The following is a 15685-nucleotide window of genomic DNA, read 5'->3' on the forward strand; positions in this document are numbered from 1 at the left end:
TCCATAGTATAGGACAAAGTCTCCTCTCCCCTGGATAGAGTCTCTACCAGATATATGCTGGTAAAACTAAGAGATCTGCTCCAAAGAAAAGTTCAAATAGTTTAATCACTTTGCTTTGTCTATACAAGAATAGTTCCTTTTGCTCAAGGAGGAAAAGAAATTTAATCTGTGATAGAATACCTACTAAACCTTTGTTTATATTTGACTTTGCCTTTTTTCTATTCATTTCCACATGCAATATTCAACCCAATCTTTACTTGATAGCCAATAACATCCAGTCTTTTGTGTATATGTGTACACATCTGTGTGCGAATGTGTACATGTGTGTGTTTTCTGATTCTTTCTCTTCTCTATATAGTGATACTTTGCACAATCCCAAAATCAAAAGGGCTCTAGGAACTGATCATTTTTTGTAACTCAAGAAGTGGTAAAAATATGATATAAACTGATGTAAGGCTATTTATGGTCTTTATCTCAGTATGAATATTCATGATTCGCTGTAGAAATAGTAATTAATCTAGTTACAGACACCACTGGGAACATTATATAATATACAGTTATAAACCACAATATCTTTCAAAAATCTGAGACACAACTAGTCTTAAGAGTTCCAGATAATGGGTTATGGACCTGTATTTCTTCTAACAACTCTCACTTAACAGGCCCAGTTTTCACATCAACAGCAATTCTCCACTAAATTAGAGACTCATGTTAAATCTGACTACAATTGCATACAAATATTCTATAACTGTATTTGTATGCAACTGTAGTCGGGCTTCCCTGGTGACTCAGATGGTAAAGAATCCACCTGCAATGCGGAGACCTGAGTTCGATCCCTGAATTGGGAAGATCCCCTAGAGGAGAGCATGGCAACCCACTCCAGTATTCTTGCCTAGAGAATCCCATGGACAGAGGAGCCTGGTGAGCTGTCTGTGGGGTCTCAAGAGTTGGACACAACTGAGAGACTAAGCATAGTAGTCAGATTTTACATACAAGTATTCTATAATTCTGGGGCTTTCCAGGTGGTGCTAGTGGTAAAGAACCCGCCTGCCAATGCAGGAGACATAAAAGACATAAGTTTGATACCTGGGTTGGAAAGATCCCCTGGAGGAGAACATGGCAACCCACTCTGGTATTCTTGCCTGGTGAATCCCATGAACAGAGGAGCCTAAAGAGCCCATAGCGTCACAGAGAGTCAGACATGATTGAAGCAATTTACCATGCATTCTATAACTCTGACCTTTAAAATTTCAGAGACAGTTAACCCACTCTATATGGGCTCAGATAGAGTTATTCCACAATCAGAAGGACTTCCAGTTGTGTGAGTGTTGTATGCAAAATAATGGTCTCCCCAAAATATCCACATCCTAATACCCAAAACCTGTAAATATGTTACCTTAAACAGCAAAAGAAACTTTGCATATATGATTGAGTAAAGAATCCTGAGATAAAAGATATCTTGCATTATCCATTGGGTCAAATGTAATAACAAGGATCCTTATAAGAGAAAGGCAAGAGCCAGAGAATGAGATGTGACGACAGAAGCAGAGGTGAGAAGAGAGAAGGAGGGGGAGAGAGAGAGAGATTTGAAGACACTATATACCTGGCTTTAAAGATTCAGGAAGGACCCACAAGCCAAGGAATACAGGCAGCCTCTGGAAGTTGGGAAGGCCAAAAAAAAAAACAAATTCTCTCCTAGAGCATCTAGAAAGAATACAGACAGGCAGACAACTTTATTTTAACTCAGCAATACCAATTTCAGACTTCTGACCTCCAGAACTGTAAAAGAATATATTGGTGTTGTTTTAAGCCACTGAGTTTGTGGTAATTTGTTACAGCAGCAATTGAAAACTCATACAATGGGAAAAGCGGTTAGGAAAGAAATGCCAATGTTAACCACTGATGTTTAACTAGACTAAGCCAATAACAGACTTTTTCCTTAAGGTATGAAAAAACATTTCTCCCTGGAACTTGGAGGTCTTTTCCTGATTTTAAGTGAGGGTCAAAGTAATATATCACAAAGGATATGTGATTTTTTTTCTGTATCACTTATTTCTTTCCTCTGATTGGCACAAACAAACAAAAAAAAATTAAACTATTGGTAAATTTAAAATCAAGGTTTGTATGAAAACAGAAATGCTTTAAAATTTTATTGCTTAATAATTCAGAGATCTAAAAATTCAGAGGATCAAAGACAATTATATTAAAATACAGAGAAGTCATCAGAATATTATAGAATACAATAAAATAAAGCTATCTTCTAATAACTGTAAGTGGTACAGACATCTCACAAAATTCTTTCCTGGGTACAAACTAAAAACATATTTCCTTTTGTTTGAAATTATTCTCCAATTATGAGGCTATAATATTTTAATAGCATTAATTTACCTTATAGTTTCAGCCAGGGGCAGTATAGATGTCTAGGTCATATGACCATCTATCTGTGTCTACTGTTTCCAGAACAGTTGGTTTTGTTTCAGCTCCTGGTTTCTAAAAATATCTGCTAAAGGAAAAGCTGACTTCTCAGATTATAACAGTTGGTAAGAAACCATTTTTCCAGAATTTAAAAGCAGTTTTGCATTGAAAAATAAATCACACATAGATTTTACACAATTGTTACTGAAAGTACACAAGTGGGGAATGATTTGGCCCACACAATCCAGTCGAATCCTCCCCCTTTCCTTTCTTTCACAGTTCAGTCTGTAATTGGTAATTAGAGGGGAACTGCCTGCTTTATTAAATAATAAAAGAGAATCCCCATGCCTAGTGAGCAAAAGCAACAAGACACAGGTCACATGTTCTACATGCTCCTTAGTATTCTTTCCCATTGAGTACTGTGCCCTGGGCTGTCCCAGGGCTACACTGAAGCCTTTCCTAAGAGGGGGTGAAAAATCACTCCTGTGGGTTCCCTTGAGCTCTTATGAACCTAGTTGAAGCTTCAAAGAGATTCTTTGTTAGATGCTATATTAGTTGCTAGGAATGTTATAACAAAGTACCGCAGTCTGGGAAGCTTAAACAAAAGAAATCTATTTCTCACAGTTCTGGAGGTCAGAAATGCAAGGTCAGCAGGGTTTCCCCTCAGGTCCCTCTCTGATCATAGATGGCCGCCTCCACTCTGCCCTGCCGCCATCTCTCCTCCGTGCACACACGGCCCTGAGTGCCTGGCCTCCCTCTGTGCGCCGGAATTTCCTCTTCTTATAAGGATACCAGTCAGATTAAGTAATTAGGTCTCATTCCAATGGCCTCTTTTTAATTCTATCACGTTTTTAAAGGCCTCATCTCCAAATCTGGTCACACTCTGAGGTACTGGGGCTTAGAGTTTTACTATAGAAATTTGGAGGAGGATAACTAAACTCAGCCCCTAACAGATGCTAAGGAAGAATGGGAGGAAATAAGCAAAGTCAGTTACATAAACAGTTCACTTTAGGGAAATGTAAGTTACTGTCATTGTTGTTGAACTCTGCTTTAGCTAGCATGTTCTTAAAACCTGGCCCATTCCAATTTCTGACCCAGAGAAAAGACAATATTCAGCTCTTAGTCTTTTTTTTTTTTTTTTTTAATATTGAACTTGTTTATTGTGTGTGTGATGAGTGGTTTCTTGTTTTTTTTTTTTTTAACTTTACAATATTGTATTAGCTTTGCCAAACATCAAAATGAATCCGCCACAGGTATTCCCGTGCTCCCCATCCTGAACCCTCCTCCCTCTTCCCTCCCCATACCCTCCCTCTGGGTCGTCCCAGTGCACTAGCCCCAAGCATCCAGTATCGTGCATCAAACCTGGACTGGCAACTCGTTTCATACATGATATTCTACATGTTTCAATGCCATTCTCCCAAATCTCCCCACCCTCTCCCTCTCCCACAGAGTCCATAAGACTGATCTATACATCAGTGTCTCTTTTGCTGTCTCGTACACAGGGTTATTGTTACCATCTTTCTAAATTCCATATATATGTGTTAGTATACTGTATTGGTGTTTTTCTTTCTGGCTTACTTCACTCTGTATAATAGGTTCCAGTTTCATCCACCTCATTAGAACTGATGCAAATGTATTCTTTTTAATGGCTGAGTAATACTCCATTGTGTATATGTACCACCGCTTTCTTATCCATTCATCTGCTGATGGGCATCTAGGTTGCTTCCATGTCCCGGCTATTATAAACAGTGCTGCGATGAACATTGGGGTACACGTGTCTCGTTCCCTTCTGGTTTCCTCAGTGTGTATGCCCAGCAGTGGGATTGCTGGATCATAAGGCAGTTCTATTTCCAGTTTTTTAAGGAATCTCCACACTGTTCTCCATAGTGGCTGTACTAGTTTGCATTCCCACCAACAGTGTAAGAGCGTTCCCTAAACTCAAAATGGATTAAAGATCTCAATGTAAGACCAGAAACTATAAAACTCCTAGAGGAGAACATAGGCAAAACACTCTCCGACATACATCACAGCAGGATCCTCTATGACCCACCTCCCAGAATATTGGAAATAAAAGCAAAAATAAACAAATGGGACCTAATTAAACTTAAAAGCTTCTGCACAACAAAGGAAACTATTAGCAAGGTGAAAAGGCAGCCTTCAGAATGGGAGAAAATAATAACAAATGAAGCAACTGACAAACAACTAATCTCAAAAATACACAAGCAACTCCTATAGCTCAACTCCAGAAAGATATTCAGCTCTTAGTCTTAAAGGGCTGACTCAGAGCCACCAACTCCACTCTGTGTTTCGTTCTTCCCTGATCCCAGGCTGCCTCATGCAGAGGATATTTCTAGGATCCAGCAATCTCTCAATCACTGTGATGCCTTCAAAGTCCAAGGAAGATTCTAACACCCAAGCAGTGCCCTTCTATTCCTTTCTAGTTTCTGGTCTGAGGGACAAGCCTCTCTTCTAAGTGAACTGCAGCCCATGAGCAAGCACCTTATTCTCAGGGTAGGTCTCAGCCTGCCCTGTGGAGGGATGGGTCTGACTGTAATTCCAGGCTGAACAATATAGCAAAATTCTCTTATCATAGAAAAGTATGCATACCAAAGAAACGATACAAAGCAGGAATTTCATTATCACACCAATTCAATGTGTAGCCAACACAGTATTTTTTTTTTGTTTCCATTTTCTCAAATTATATTTCACATGGCAAATAAATAATGTAAAATCTAAACTTTGAAAGTATCATGTAACTTAGTTATAATTTCTTTACAACATCAAAATAATCAAAATACCAATATTAAGTAACGTTCCTTTTTTATTTTCTTTTCTCTTTAGCACATTCTAAAGAAAAAGGAAAAAAAAACACTTTTAAATTATCATAAAGGGTTTCCTAAAGCATCAAGTATAAAACTATAAACATAAGAAAATTCTATATGTATTAAGGTTTATTTTTGAAAAATTTATATTATAGTTGAAGGAGTAATATGGATTTTTAAAAATAGGGGGCCATCTAAGTGGGATCTTACAAATATATCTAAATGTTATGACTCTTTCAAAATGACTGATGATTCTCTTAGAATCAGCCTCTGTCCATGCCATATAATTATTGAATCCCCATAACGAGAAAGCAACTTAATTGTTTAGTTCACTGTTCAACACACTCTGAAAACTGCTGCTATGGAATCCCTGAAACATTGAATTCAGCAGCTATGCTATGCTATGCTAAGTCACTTCAGTCGTGTCCGACTCTCTGTGACCCCATAGACAGTAGCCCACCAGGCTCCGCTGTCCCTGGGATTCTCCAGGCAAGAACACTGGAGTGGGTTGCCATTTCCTTCTCCAATGCATGAAAGTGAAAAGTGAAAGTGAAGTCGCTCAGTTGTGTCCGACTCTTAGCAACCCCATGGACTGCAGCCTACCAGGCTCCTCCATCCATGGGATTTTCCAGGCAAGAGTACTGGAGTGAGGTGCCATTGCCTTCTCCGGAATTCAGCAGCTACTTGTCACCAATTCTGGAGAGCTTTCTCATTCATAAGCTGCCTGTAGCATCACTAGAAGAAAAATAGAATATTTTTGTTGAACACTTACTATGTGCTGGAGTGAATTTCAAGCAGATGCCAGTTTTGCAACCCAAAAAGATATATTTGTGGTCAACATGGGAGATGAACTAGAGAAATAAGGACTTTCAGGTCCAATTAAGAGAATGACACCATAACACAAGCAATGTGAAGGTTTGAAGCAAGCATGTGAAAACTTTGAAGTGGAAATGGCAAGCAGTTTAAATGTAATTAGCAGGACTTGGTAGGATTTTCATTCAACAGAAGATGAGTGATAACTGAGACATTTTCCAAAAAAAAAAAAAAGTGTAGCAGATGAATTGCTCTGGCCCAACTATTCTAACTCCAGCCCAGAATACATTAACAGCAATGACAATAAATATAATTGCTGACATTTATTAAATGCCTACTATATGCCAAGCACTCTTCTAAGTACTTTGTAAGTATGTTTTAATTGAAAACTCCCAACAACCCTGTGAGATACATCTACTATTATGCCCATTCTTTGACACAGGAACTGATACACAGGCAAGTCAATAACTTTGAAGATAAAAGATTCAAAGCCAGGTGGAGACTATGCTAGAGTTCAGCTCAGGACCAGAGTGAAGGAGGCTATTTCAGACAAAGATAGAGATAAAAAATAAAAACCATACTGAAGACTACGTCATTCATTTCTTATTTCCCATTTCTTCCATATTCTTCTTCCTCTCCAGTTCACTGTCTATCAGGATACAGAAAGCTACTTATATAACTGAATGATTGCATTTATTTCTAAGGACTTTTCCTTGGGGATGAAAGTCTCAAAAGAAACACTGATGTTATTTTCATTAGAATGTAGCAGGCATATGTGATTATTTAGTGTGAAGGTTTTTTAATAACATTTCAAGGCAAACTGCTACTATTGAAATGAAAAATTTTAAAAATACTGCCAGACATTAAAATTGAAATAAATGGATTCCCAGTGTCCCAGTTGTTTCCAAAGTGTTCATTATGATTTAGATTAGTTAGGTTTGGGTTTTGAAGACAAACTTCTTTCTAAAGATATTGCACTTACTTTAAGCAATATATCCACTGTTTATAGGGTACTTCATAAATGTAAAAGAATTCTCAAAATATGAATGATCTTATAGATTATTAAGCATTCTCTGGTCATGTAGTAAACAGAACTGAACAGTTATATAAGGGTTTTGTGCAGATTTACAGTGACAGAGGCGGGTCAAGCAGTTAGACTCCGAAATGAGCATCCTAAGTTGAGAAAGGAACTTTACAACATTCTTTGCCAACATCTCTTCCTGCCCAAGCTTTATCATCTCTACCTAGAAATGTAATCACCTCTCATCAAAGGAAGGAAGGAAGTGTCAATCACTCAGTTGTGTCCAACTGTTTGCGACCCATGGACTGTAGCCCTCCAGGCTTCTCTCTCCATGGGATCCTCCAGGCAAGAATATGGAATGGATTGCTATTCCCTTTTCCAGGGGATTTTCCTGACCCAGGGATCAAACCCAGGTCTCCTGCACTGCAGGCAGATTCTTTACTATCTTAGCCACCAGAATACGTGCTTGTGCTTAGTCTATCAACCATGTCCAACTCTGCAACCCTACGGACTGCAACCCACCAGGCTCCTCTGTCCCTGGGCATTATCCAGGCAAGAATACTAGAGTGGGTTGCCATGCCTTCCTCCAGGGGATCTTCCCAACCCAGTGATTGGACCCAGGTCTTCTGCATTGCAGGTGGATTCTTTATCTTCTGAGCTACCAGGGAAGCCAACAGAGTGCCTGCAAATGAGAGAGCCTTCCACTGGGACTTTCTGACTTTCTTGGCAAATTCCACCTTTTAATCTCTGATTGTTGATTTTAACGGAGACTTACTATATACCTGTAAAACTAATGGGACTGCATAGCAATAAAAACAGTGCTCCTGTTTTCTACTTGGATAAAACAGATTAATAATGTGGTATAGAAAGTGCTGTGCTAGGTCTTTGTAACAATTACTGCAGCCATGCAACAATGATTGTAGACCTAGGAAGTCTTCCCTGTGCATTGATATAACACCCAGTACTAGAACACCTTTCTTCATCCTCCTTGTTTACTGCTTCTAATTTAAGGGGTACCCTTAGCTCAGGCTGTGCGGATGACTTTGGTGGGTAGGATGGAGGACTGTTCTTTAAGTCAGAGCAAATAATGAAGCGAAAGTTGTTCAGTCATGTCCAACTCTTCACAACACAATGAAATTCTCCAGACCAGAATACTGGAGTGGGTAGTCTTTCCTTCTCCAGGGGATCTTCCCAACCCAGGGGTCAAACCCAGGTATCTCACACTGCAGGCAAATTCTTTATCAGCTGAGCCACTAGGGAGAGATTAAACCCAAGAATAATAGAGTGGATAGTCTATCCACTCTCCAGTGGATTTTCCTGACCCAGGAATCGAACCAGGATCTCCTGCATTACAGGCGGATTCTTTACCAGCTAAACTACCAGGGAAGCGCTTAGAGCAGAGCAGTTCAGTTCAGTTCAGTCACTCAGTCGTGTCCAACTCTTTGCGATCCCATGAATCACAGCACACCAGGCCTCCCTGTCTATCACCAACTCCCGGAGTTCACTCAGATTCACGTCCATCGAGTCAGTGATGCCATCCAGCCATCTCATCCTCTGTCGTCCCCTTCTCCTCCTGCCCACAATCCCTACCAGCATCAGAGTCTTTTCCAATGAGTCAACTCTTCGCATGAGGTGGCCAAAGTACTGGAGTTTCAGCTTTAGCATCATTCCTTCCAAAGAAATCCCAGGGCTGATCTCCTTCAGAATGGACTGGTTGGATCTCCTTGCAGTCCAAGGGACTCTCAAGAGTCTTCTCCAACACCACAGTTCAAAAGCATCAATTCTTCAGTGCTCAGCTTTCTTCACAGTCCAACTCTCACATCTATACATGACCACTGGAAAAACCATAGCCTTGACTAGATGAACCTTTGTTGGCAAAGTAATGTCTCTGCTTTTGAATATGCTATCTAGGTTGGTCATAACTTTCCTTCCAAGGAGTAAGCGTCTTTTAATTTCATGGCTGCAATCACCATCTGCAGTGATTTTGGAGCCCCCAAAAATAAAGTCTGACACTGTTTCCACTGTTTCCCCATCTATTTCCCATGAAGTGATGGGACCGGATGCCATGATCTTCGTTTTCTGAATGTTGAGCTTTAAGCCAACTTTTTCACTCTCCACTTTCACTTTCATCAAGAGACTTTTTAGTTCCTCTTCACTTTGTGCCATAAGGGTGGTGTCATCTGCATATCTGAGGTTACTGATATTTCTCCCAACAATCTTGATTCCAGCTTGTGCTTCTTCCAGCCCAGCATTTCTCATGATGTATTCTGCATAAATAAGCAGGGTGACAATATACAGCCTTAACGTACTCCTTTTCCTATTTGGAACCAGTCTGTTGTTCCATGTCCAGTTCTAACTGTTTCTTCCTGACCTGCATGTATGTTTCTCAAGAGGCAGATCAGGTGGTCTGCTATTCCCATCTCTTTCAGAATTTTCCACAGTTTATTGTGATCCACACAGTCAAAGGCTTTGGCATAGTCAATAAAGCAGAAATAGATGTCTTTCTGGAACTCTCTTGCTTTTTTGATGATCCAGAGGATGTTGGCAATTTGATCTCTGGTTCCTCTGCCTTTTCTAAAACCAGCTTGAACATCTGGAAGTTCATGGTTCATGTATTGCTGAAGCCTGGCTTGGAGAATTTTGAGCATTACTTTACTAGCGTGTGAGATGAGTGCAATTGTGCGGTAGTTTGAGCATTCTTTGGCATTGCCTTTCTTTGGGATTGGAATGAAAACTGACATTTTCCAGTCCTGTGGCCACTGCTGAGTTTTCCAAATTTGCTGGCATATTGAGTGCAGCACTTTCACAGCATCATCTTTCAGGATTTGGAATAGCTCAACTGGAATTCCATCACCTCCACTAGCTTTGTTCATAGTGATGCTTTCTAAGGCCCACTTGACTTCACATTCCAGGATGTCTGGCTCTAGGTCAGTGATCATACCACCATGATTATCTGGGTCATGAAGCTCTTTTTTGTACAGTTCTTCTGTGTATTCTTGCCACCTCTTCTTGATATCTTCTGCTTCTATTAGGTCCATACCATTTCTGCCCTTTATCGAGCCCATCTTTGTATGAAATGTTCCCTTAGTATCTCTAATTTTCTTGAAGAGATCTCTGCTGCTGCTGCTGCTAAGTCACTTCAGTCATGTCTGACTCTCTGTGACCCCATAGACAGCAGCCCACCAGGCTCCCCCGTCCCTGGGATTCTCCAAGAAAGAACACTGGAGTGGGTTGCCATTTCCTTCTCCAATGCATGAAAGTGAAAAAATAAAGTGAAGTCACTCAGTCATGTCTGACTTCTAGCGACCCCATGGACTGCAGCCCACCAGGCCGCTCCGTCCATGGGATTTTCCAGGCAAGAGTACTGGAGTGGGTTGCCACTGCCTTCTCCTGAAGAAATCTCTATGCTGTGCTAAGTCGCTTCTGTCATGTCCGACTCTGTGCGACCCCATAGATGGCAGTCCACCAGGCTCCGCCATCTCTAGTCTTCCCTATTCTGTTGTTTTCCTCTATTTCTTTGCACTGATCGCTGAGGAAGGCTTTCTTATCTCTTCTTGCTATTCTTTGGAACTCTGCATTCAGATGCTTTTATCTTTCCCTTTCTCCTTTGCTTTTCACTCCTCTTCTTTCCACAGCCCAGAGCAGATCAGATGACACCAAATGTTTCCCAACTTATTTCTGAGTAAAGGAAAGTCAAGATCTTCCCCCAAAGAAACTGAACTTCCATTTCAATCCCACTATTTAAGCTCCCTTCCTTTATTGATCTACTACTGATAGAGGAAAACCCTGAATGAATGCTGGCTGTAAATGTACAATCCCTGATTTCATAAAACACTAAAACAAACTTCAGGGAAATGCAAAACCTTTATAGGTCACAGATGTTGTCTATACATATTGGCAGAAGGTCTAGACCAGTAGACAAGCTTCAGAAATGAACACATGTTTATATTCCATATTAGCAGACTCAGGCAATAGACTGCCTACTACTAAAAATGCCTTGCCATATGCTGTAATGTAAAAAGAAAAATATTTGAAGTTAGATGAGCTGAATTTTAATCCCAGATCTACCTACTATTTATGTGACCGTGGGGCTTTTTTTTTAATCTCTTCAAGCCCCAAGTTTTATTCTTCACTATAAAACAGAAATAATATCATCAAACTAGCAAAATGTCTGAAGATTAAAATAAATTATGCATGTAAACTTGCTGACATTAGGTTGCAAATCAAAACTTTTTCCCTTTTCTTTCCCAACTTGCCTTCCCTTGTTCAAATGGTGATTTTACTTTCCCTTCTTTTGAATTTGTTCATCCTACATAAAGGATAACTCTATCCCTAGGAAAGTACAAACTCCAAACACACAACTAGGATCATGCAATCCCATGAGAACACACCATTACCCAGAAACACAACCTATAGTGAGGATCTGCAACCCTTGAGCCAAGGTGCCCTGCTTCTAGAGGCCCAGATTCTAATAGGGCCTTCCTCAGCCAGCGACAGCACTAACAATCAGGCCTCTGACCCCTGCTCTAGAATTTAAGATCTGGAAGCCCCTATCAGGCTAACCCTGGGAAGTTGTAAGTTCTCCCTACTCATTTCCACTGCACACTTCTCTTGCAAAACTCAAGGCCAGCTCAACACATCTTGCTTCAGACTCCTGATACCCTTATTCATTGCACAGGAGGTCTCCTTTGGTAGATAACAACATCCACAAAACACTGCTTTCTTTCCAATCCCTTGACTCAACTTCCCACTTACCTCCTTTCTCTCGAGCTTTCCCTTATGTCTTCTGGAGGACTCGTTCTATGGTCAACACTTACTCTTCAATGAACGTTGCTTTTATCTTCTGGGCCGATATGCAACCTGAGGACTCTGCTCCCCAGGACTCTGCTCCCACATTCCAAGTGGAAGCTGCCCCTTCCACATGTACATCCCTGTGTCTGGGAAGTGATTGCAGAGGCTCCTCTCTTTCTACCTGGACTCTGAAGCAGGCCCACATCAGATGTGCATTCTTGAGAGACTCACTTCAACTTGGCAAGCCTCAGTTTTATCATTTATGAAGTAGAAATGATAATAGCAGTTACCTCTTAGATTGCTGTCACAATTAAATAAGATAACATATAAGAAGTATACTTCTAACAATGGATGATATTTAGTAGGTACTCAATAAACTATGGTTATTCTTCTCATCATCTTTGCCACTGCAATTACCATCTAATCTTTGCTTTTAAAAGGTAGAATTTTAGCATAGTTGCAATGATATATTTGCAATATATCAATATACCAAATATATCTGGATATATCGGAATTCCCCCAGGGGACAATGTAGTAAGAAAGGAACCATTTAGTTTCCTTGTAAAAGCCATTGGAATCTTTAAGAAGTTCCACAGTACTTTCCCCAAAACATTGTAAACTTTATTCATGAGAGGAGGGAAGGAGGAAAATAACATGTTCCAGTTGGGTTATAATGGTTTATTACAAGAGAATACTTGTGGGAGAGAAAACCGTAACTCCCTTTCTAAAGTGTTAGTCACTTAGTCATGTCTGACTCTTTGTGATCCCATGAACTCTAGCCTGCCAGGCTCCTCTGTCCATGGGATTCTCCAGGCAAGAATACTGGAGTGGGTTGCCATTCCCTTCTCCAAAAGATATTCCTGACCCAGGGATTGAATCTGCATCTCTTAACATCTCCTGAAATTGGCAGCCAAGCCACCAGGGAAGGCCTTTAACTTCTTTTCTGGGGGTCAATTAAATTTACCTTTACCTTATAAAGCCAAAGGGCTTCCCAGGTGGCACTAGAAATAAAGAACCTGCCAGACAGTGCAGAAGACTTAAGAGATACAGATTCAATCCCTGGGTTGGGAAGAGCCCCTGGAGGAGGGCATGGCAACCCACTCCAGTATTCTTGCCTGGAGAATCCCATGGACAGAGGAGCCTGGTGGGCTACAGTCCGTGGGGTCACAAAGAATCGAATATGAATGAAGCAACTTAGCCCTATAGAGATAAGAGATAAGTATTTTAGCCAACTCAGGATGAGTATCTGCTACATTTTGACTTATATTCTAAGATACAATCTGCACATGAAAAATAAGCCGTGGAACAGTAACACTACAGCACTCACAGCACAATGAGTGCCCTGAGAATAAGCAAGAAGATAAAACCAGCTCACAGAGCTGTGGATTTTGTTTTAGCCCATCATAGCCATCCCACACCATCATGCCCTGCTAAAAGCTTCTCACATGATCCACCCCAAAGACCATCCATGAAGCTGCTATTGTGTTTGTAAGCATGTACTTCTTCCAAACTCAACATTTTATAAGTAATCTTATCTATTACATCTATTACATCTATCTTATCTAATACATCTATTTCCTTGATCATAACATTCACCATGTTAAGTGGTGAAGCTCTAAAAATAAGCTAGCAAAAAGCCTGCCAGAATATCTTGTGCAGAATAAGAATTCACTAAAACAAATGAAACAGCTAAAAAAAAAAAAAAAAGACTGAACTTAAACCTGATCTGGAAAACTAAAACTCAGTTAAATGAATTCACTGAGACTGAGGTAACTAAGTGGAAAAACGAGACATAAAATGGTCATAATCTACCATGCTATTCAACAGGCATCCATAGAAAACTATCAAGGGGAAAGACATTGTTTTAAATCATCAGCAGTCAGCTTTGTGCAGTATTATACTTAGTGCTAAGTTTTAATGGATTGTGATCTTCATTTGGTTTATTTCACAATTAACTCAAATTTTCAACTAATCTAGGTTATGAATGTAAGGACTTAGCTATTCTCATTTGGGCCCTGCACCAAAAAAAAAAAAAAGCCCACAAAAAAATAAATAAATAAGTACCCATAGAAGTACTCTCTCCCTTTCTTTCATACAGTCAACAGAAAATGATAAATGTGCAGGGTAGAGGGGGATACAATACATGGAGCTTTTCAGAGATTTTCATGCTAATTATGCATTATAACATACACTGAAAACTCATATCCCCAGAAAGCCCTCACGTCTAACCCAAGCAAACTGTGATAGTTATCCATAATGAGATATATATTATTATTCAACACTATTAACTTGCTGACCTATCTTTTTTCAAGACTCTTGATTAGTCTTAAGCTTCTAATTTTATCATTCCCTTTCCTGTAAATTAAGGCATCTGATATTCTGAGAAAGGGTAATTGTACTTGTGCTTAACCCCTGATGGAATTCTCCCATGTTCAAAATGTCCAGTTTTATTTCAGATCAAGCCTTGATTGTAAACAGACTTCTCTGATCCCATTATTTTGCTTTGCAGGATTTTTGGAGCTCTGAAGAGGGAACTAAGAAGTTCCATCATTATTTTGTGTTGAGAAAAAGTTGGCTTAAAGCTCAATATTCAGAAAACGAAGATCATGGCATCTGGTCCCATCACTTTATGGGAAATAGATGGGGAAACAGTGGAAGCAGTGTCAGACTTTATTTTTCTGGGCTCCAAAATCACTACAGATGGTGACTGCAGCCATGAAATTAAAAGATGCTTACTCCTTGGAAGGAGAGTTATGACCAACCTAGATAGCATATTGAAAAGCAGAGACATTACTTTGCCAACAAAGGTTCGTCTAGTCAAGGCTATGGTTTTTCCTGTGGTCATGTATGGATGTGAGAGTTGGACTGTGAAGAAGGCTGAGCGCCGAAGAATTGATGCTTTTGAACTGTGGTGTTGGAGAAGACTCTTGAGAGTCCCTTGGACTGCAAGGAGATCCAACCAGTCCATTCTGAAGGAGATCAGCCCTGGGATTTCTTTGGAAGGAATGATGCTAAAGCTGAAACTCCAGTACTTTGGCCACCTCATGTGAAGAGTTGACTCATTGGAAAAGACTCTGATGCTGGGAGGGATTGTGGGCAGGAGGAGAAGGGGACGACAGAGGATGAGATGGCTGGATGGCATCACTGACTCGATGGACGTGAGTCTGAGTGAACTCTGGGAGTTGGTGATGGACAGAGAGGCCTGGCGTGCTGCGATTCATGGGGTCGCAAAGAGTTGGACACGACTGAGCGACTGATCTGATCTGATCTGATGTTTCAATAATGTGCCAAGATTTACCTTTCCAATTAAGGACTTCATGCTTTGAGGTACTTGCTTCCAAAATGGCATTAACCACAACATTTGATAAGATGAATCTATTTCCAAAGCTTCTCCAGAAAGAATATGGAGGGGTTTATGTTGAATACCCCCTTATCAGCTGACAGCATGAGTCCAGAACAAATGTTTGATCAACCAAGTATGCAACAATATTTATTTCTGTTACAAAATTAGAAAGAACATATGTGTGCATGCTAAGTCGCTTCAGCTGTGTCCTGCTCTTTGTGTCTGACTCTTTGCAACCCCATGGACTGTAACCTGCCAGGCTCCTCTGTCCATGGGATTCTCCAGGCAAAAATACTGGAGTGGGTTGCCATGTCCTCCTCGAGGGGATCTTCCCAACCCAGGGATCAAACCCTTGTCTCTTATGTCTCCTGCACTGGCAGGCTGGTCCTCTACCACTAGCACTATCTGGGAAGCCCTGCAAAGAACATACAGTCACTGCCAATAGAACTTTTTTTCTAGTTTTGACATTATTTGATTATC

At 40.3% G+C, this 15685-nt stretch overlaps 1 long non-coding RNA gene across 13 annotated transcripts in view; it reads right to left on the bottom strand.

Moving 5' to 3' along the window:
* The window catches only part of LOC147349204 (uncharacterized), a 535617-nt gene that overhangs the window by 244640 nt on the left and 275292 nt on the right, over positions 1–15685 (bottom strand). The window contains exon 6 of one of the 13 annotated variants that reach the window (XR_015149627.1): positions 5237–5972. The exons of the other annotated variants lie outside the window; for them this stretch is intronic. This is a non-coding gene — a long non-coding RNA (uncharacterized LOC147349204). Of the gene's footprint in view, positions 1–5236; positions 5973–15685 lie in introns of those variants that run through there. 13 annotated transcript variants of the gene reach the window in all.

Source organism: Bos grunniens, chromosome 21 (genome assembly GCF_055505025.1).
Source record: "Bos grunniens cultivar Pamir isolate PY7600 chromosome 21, Bosgru_T2T1.0, whole genome shotgun sequence".
Lineage (NCBI taxonomy): Eukaryota > Metazoa > Chordata > Mammalia > Artiodactyla > Bovidae > Bos > Bos grunniens.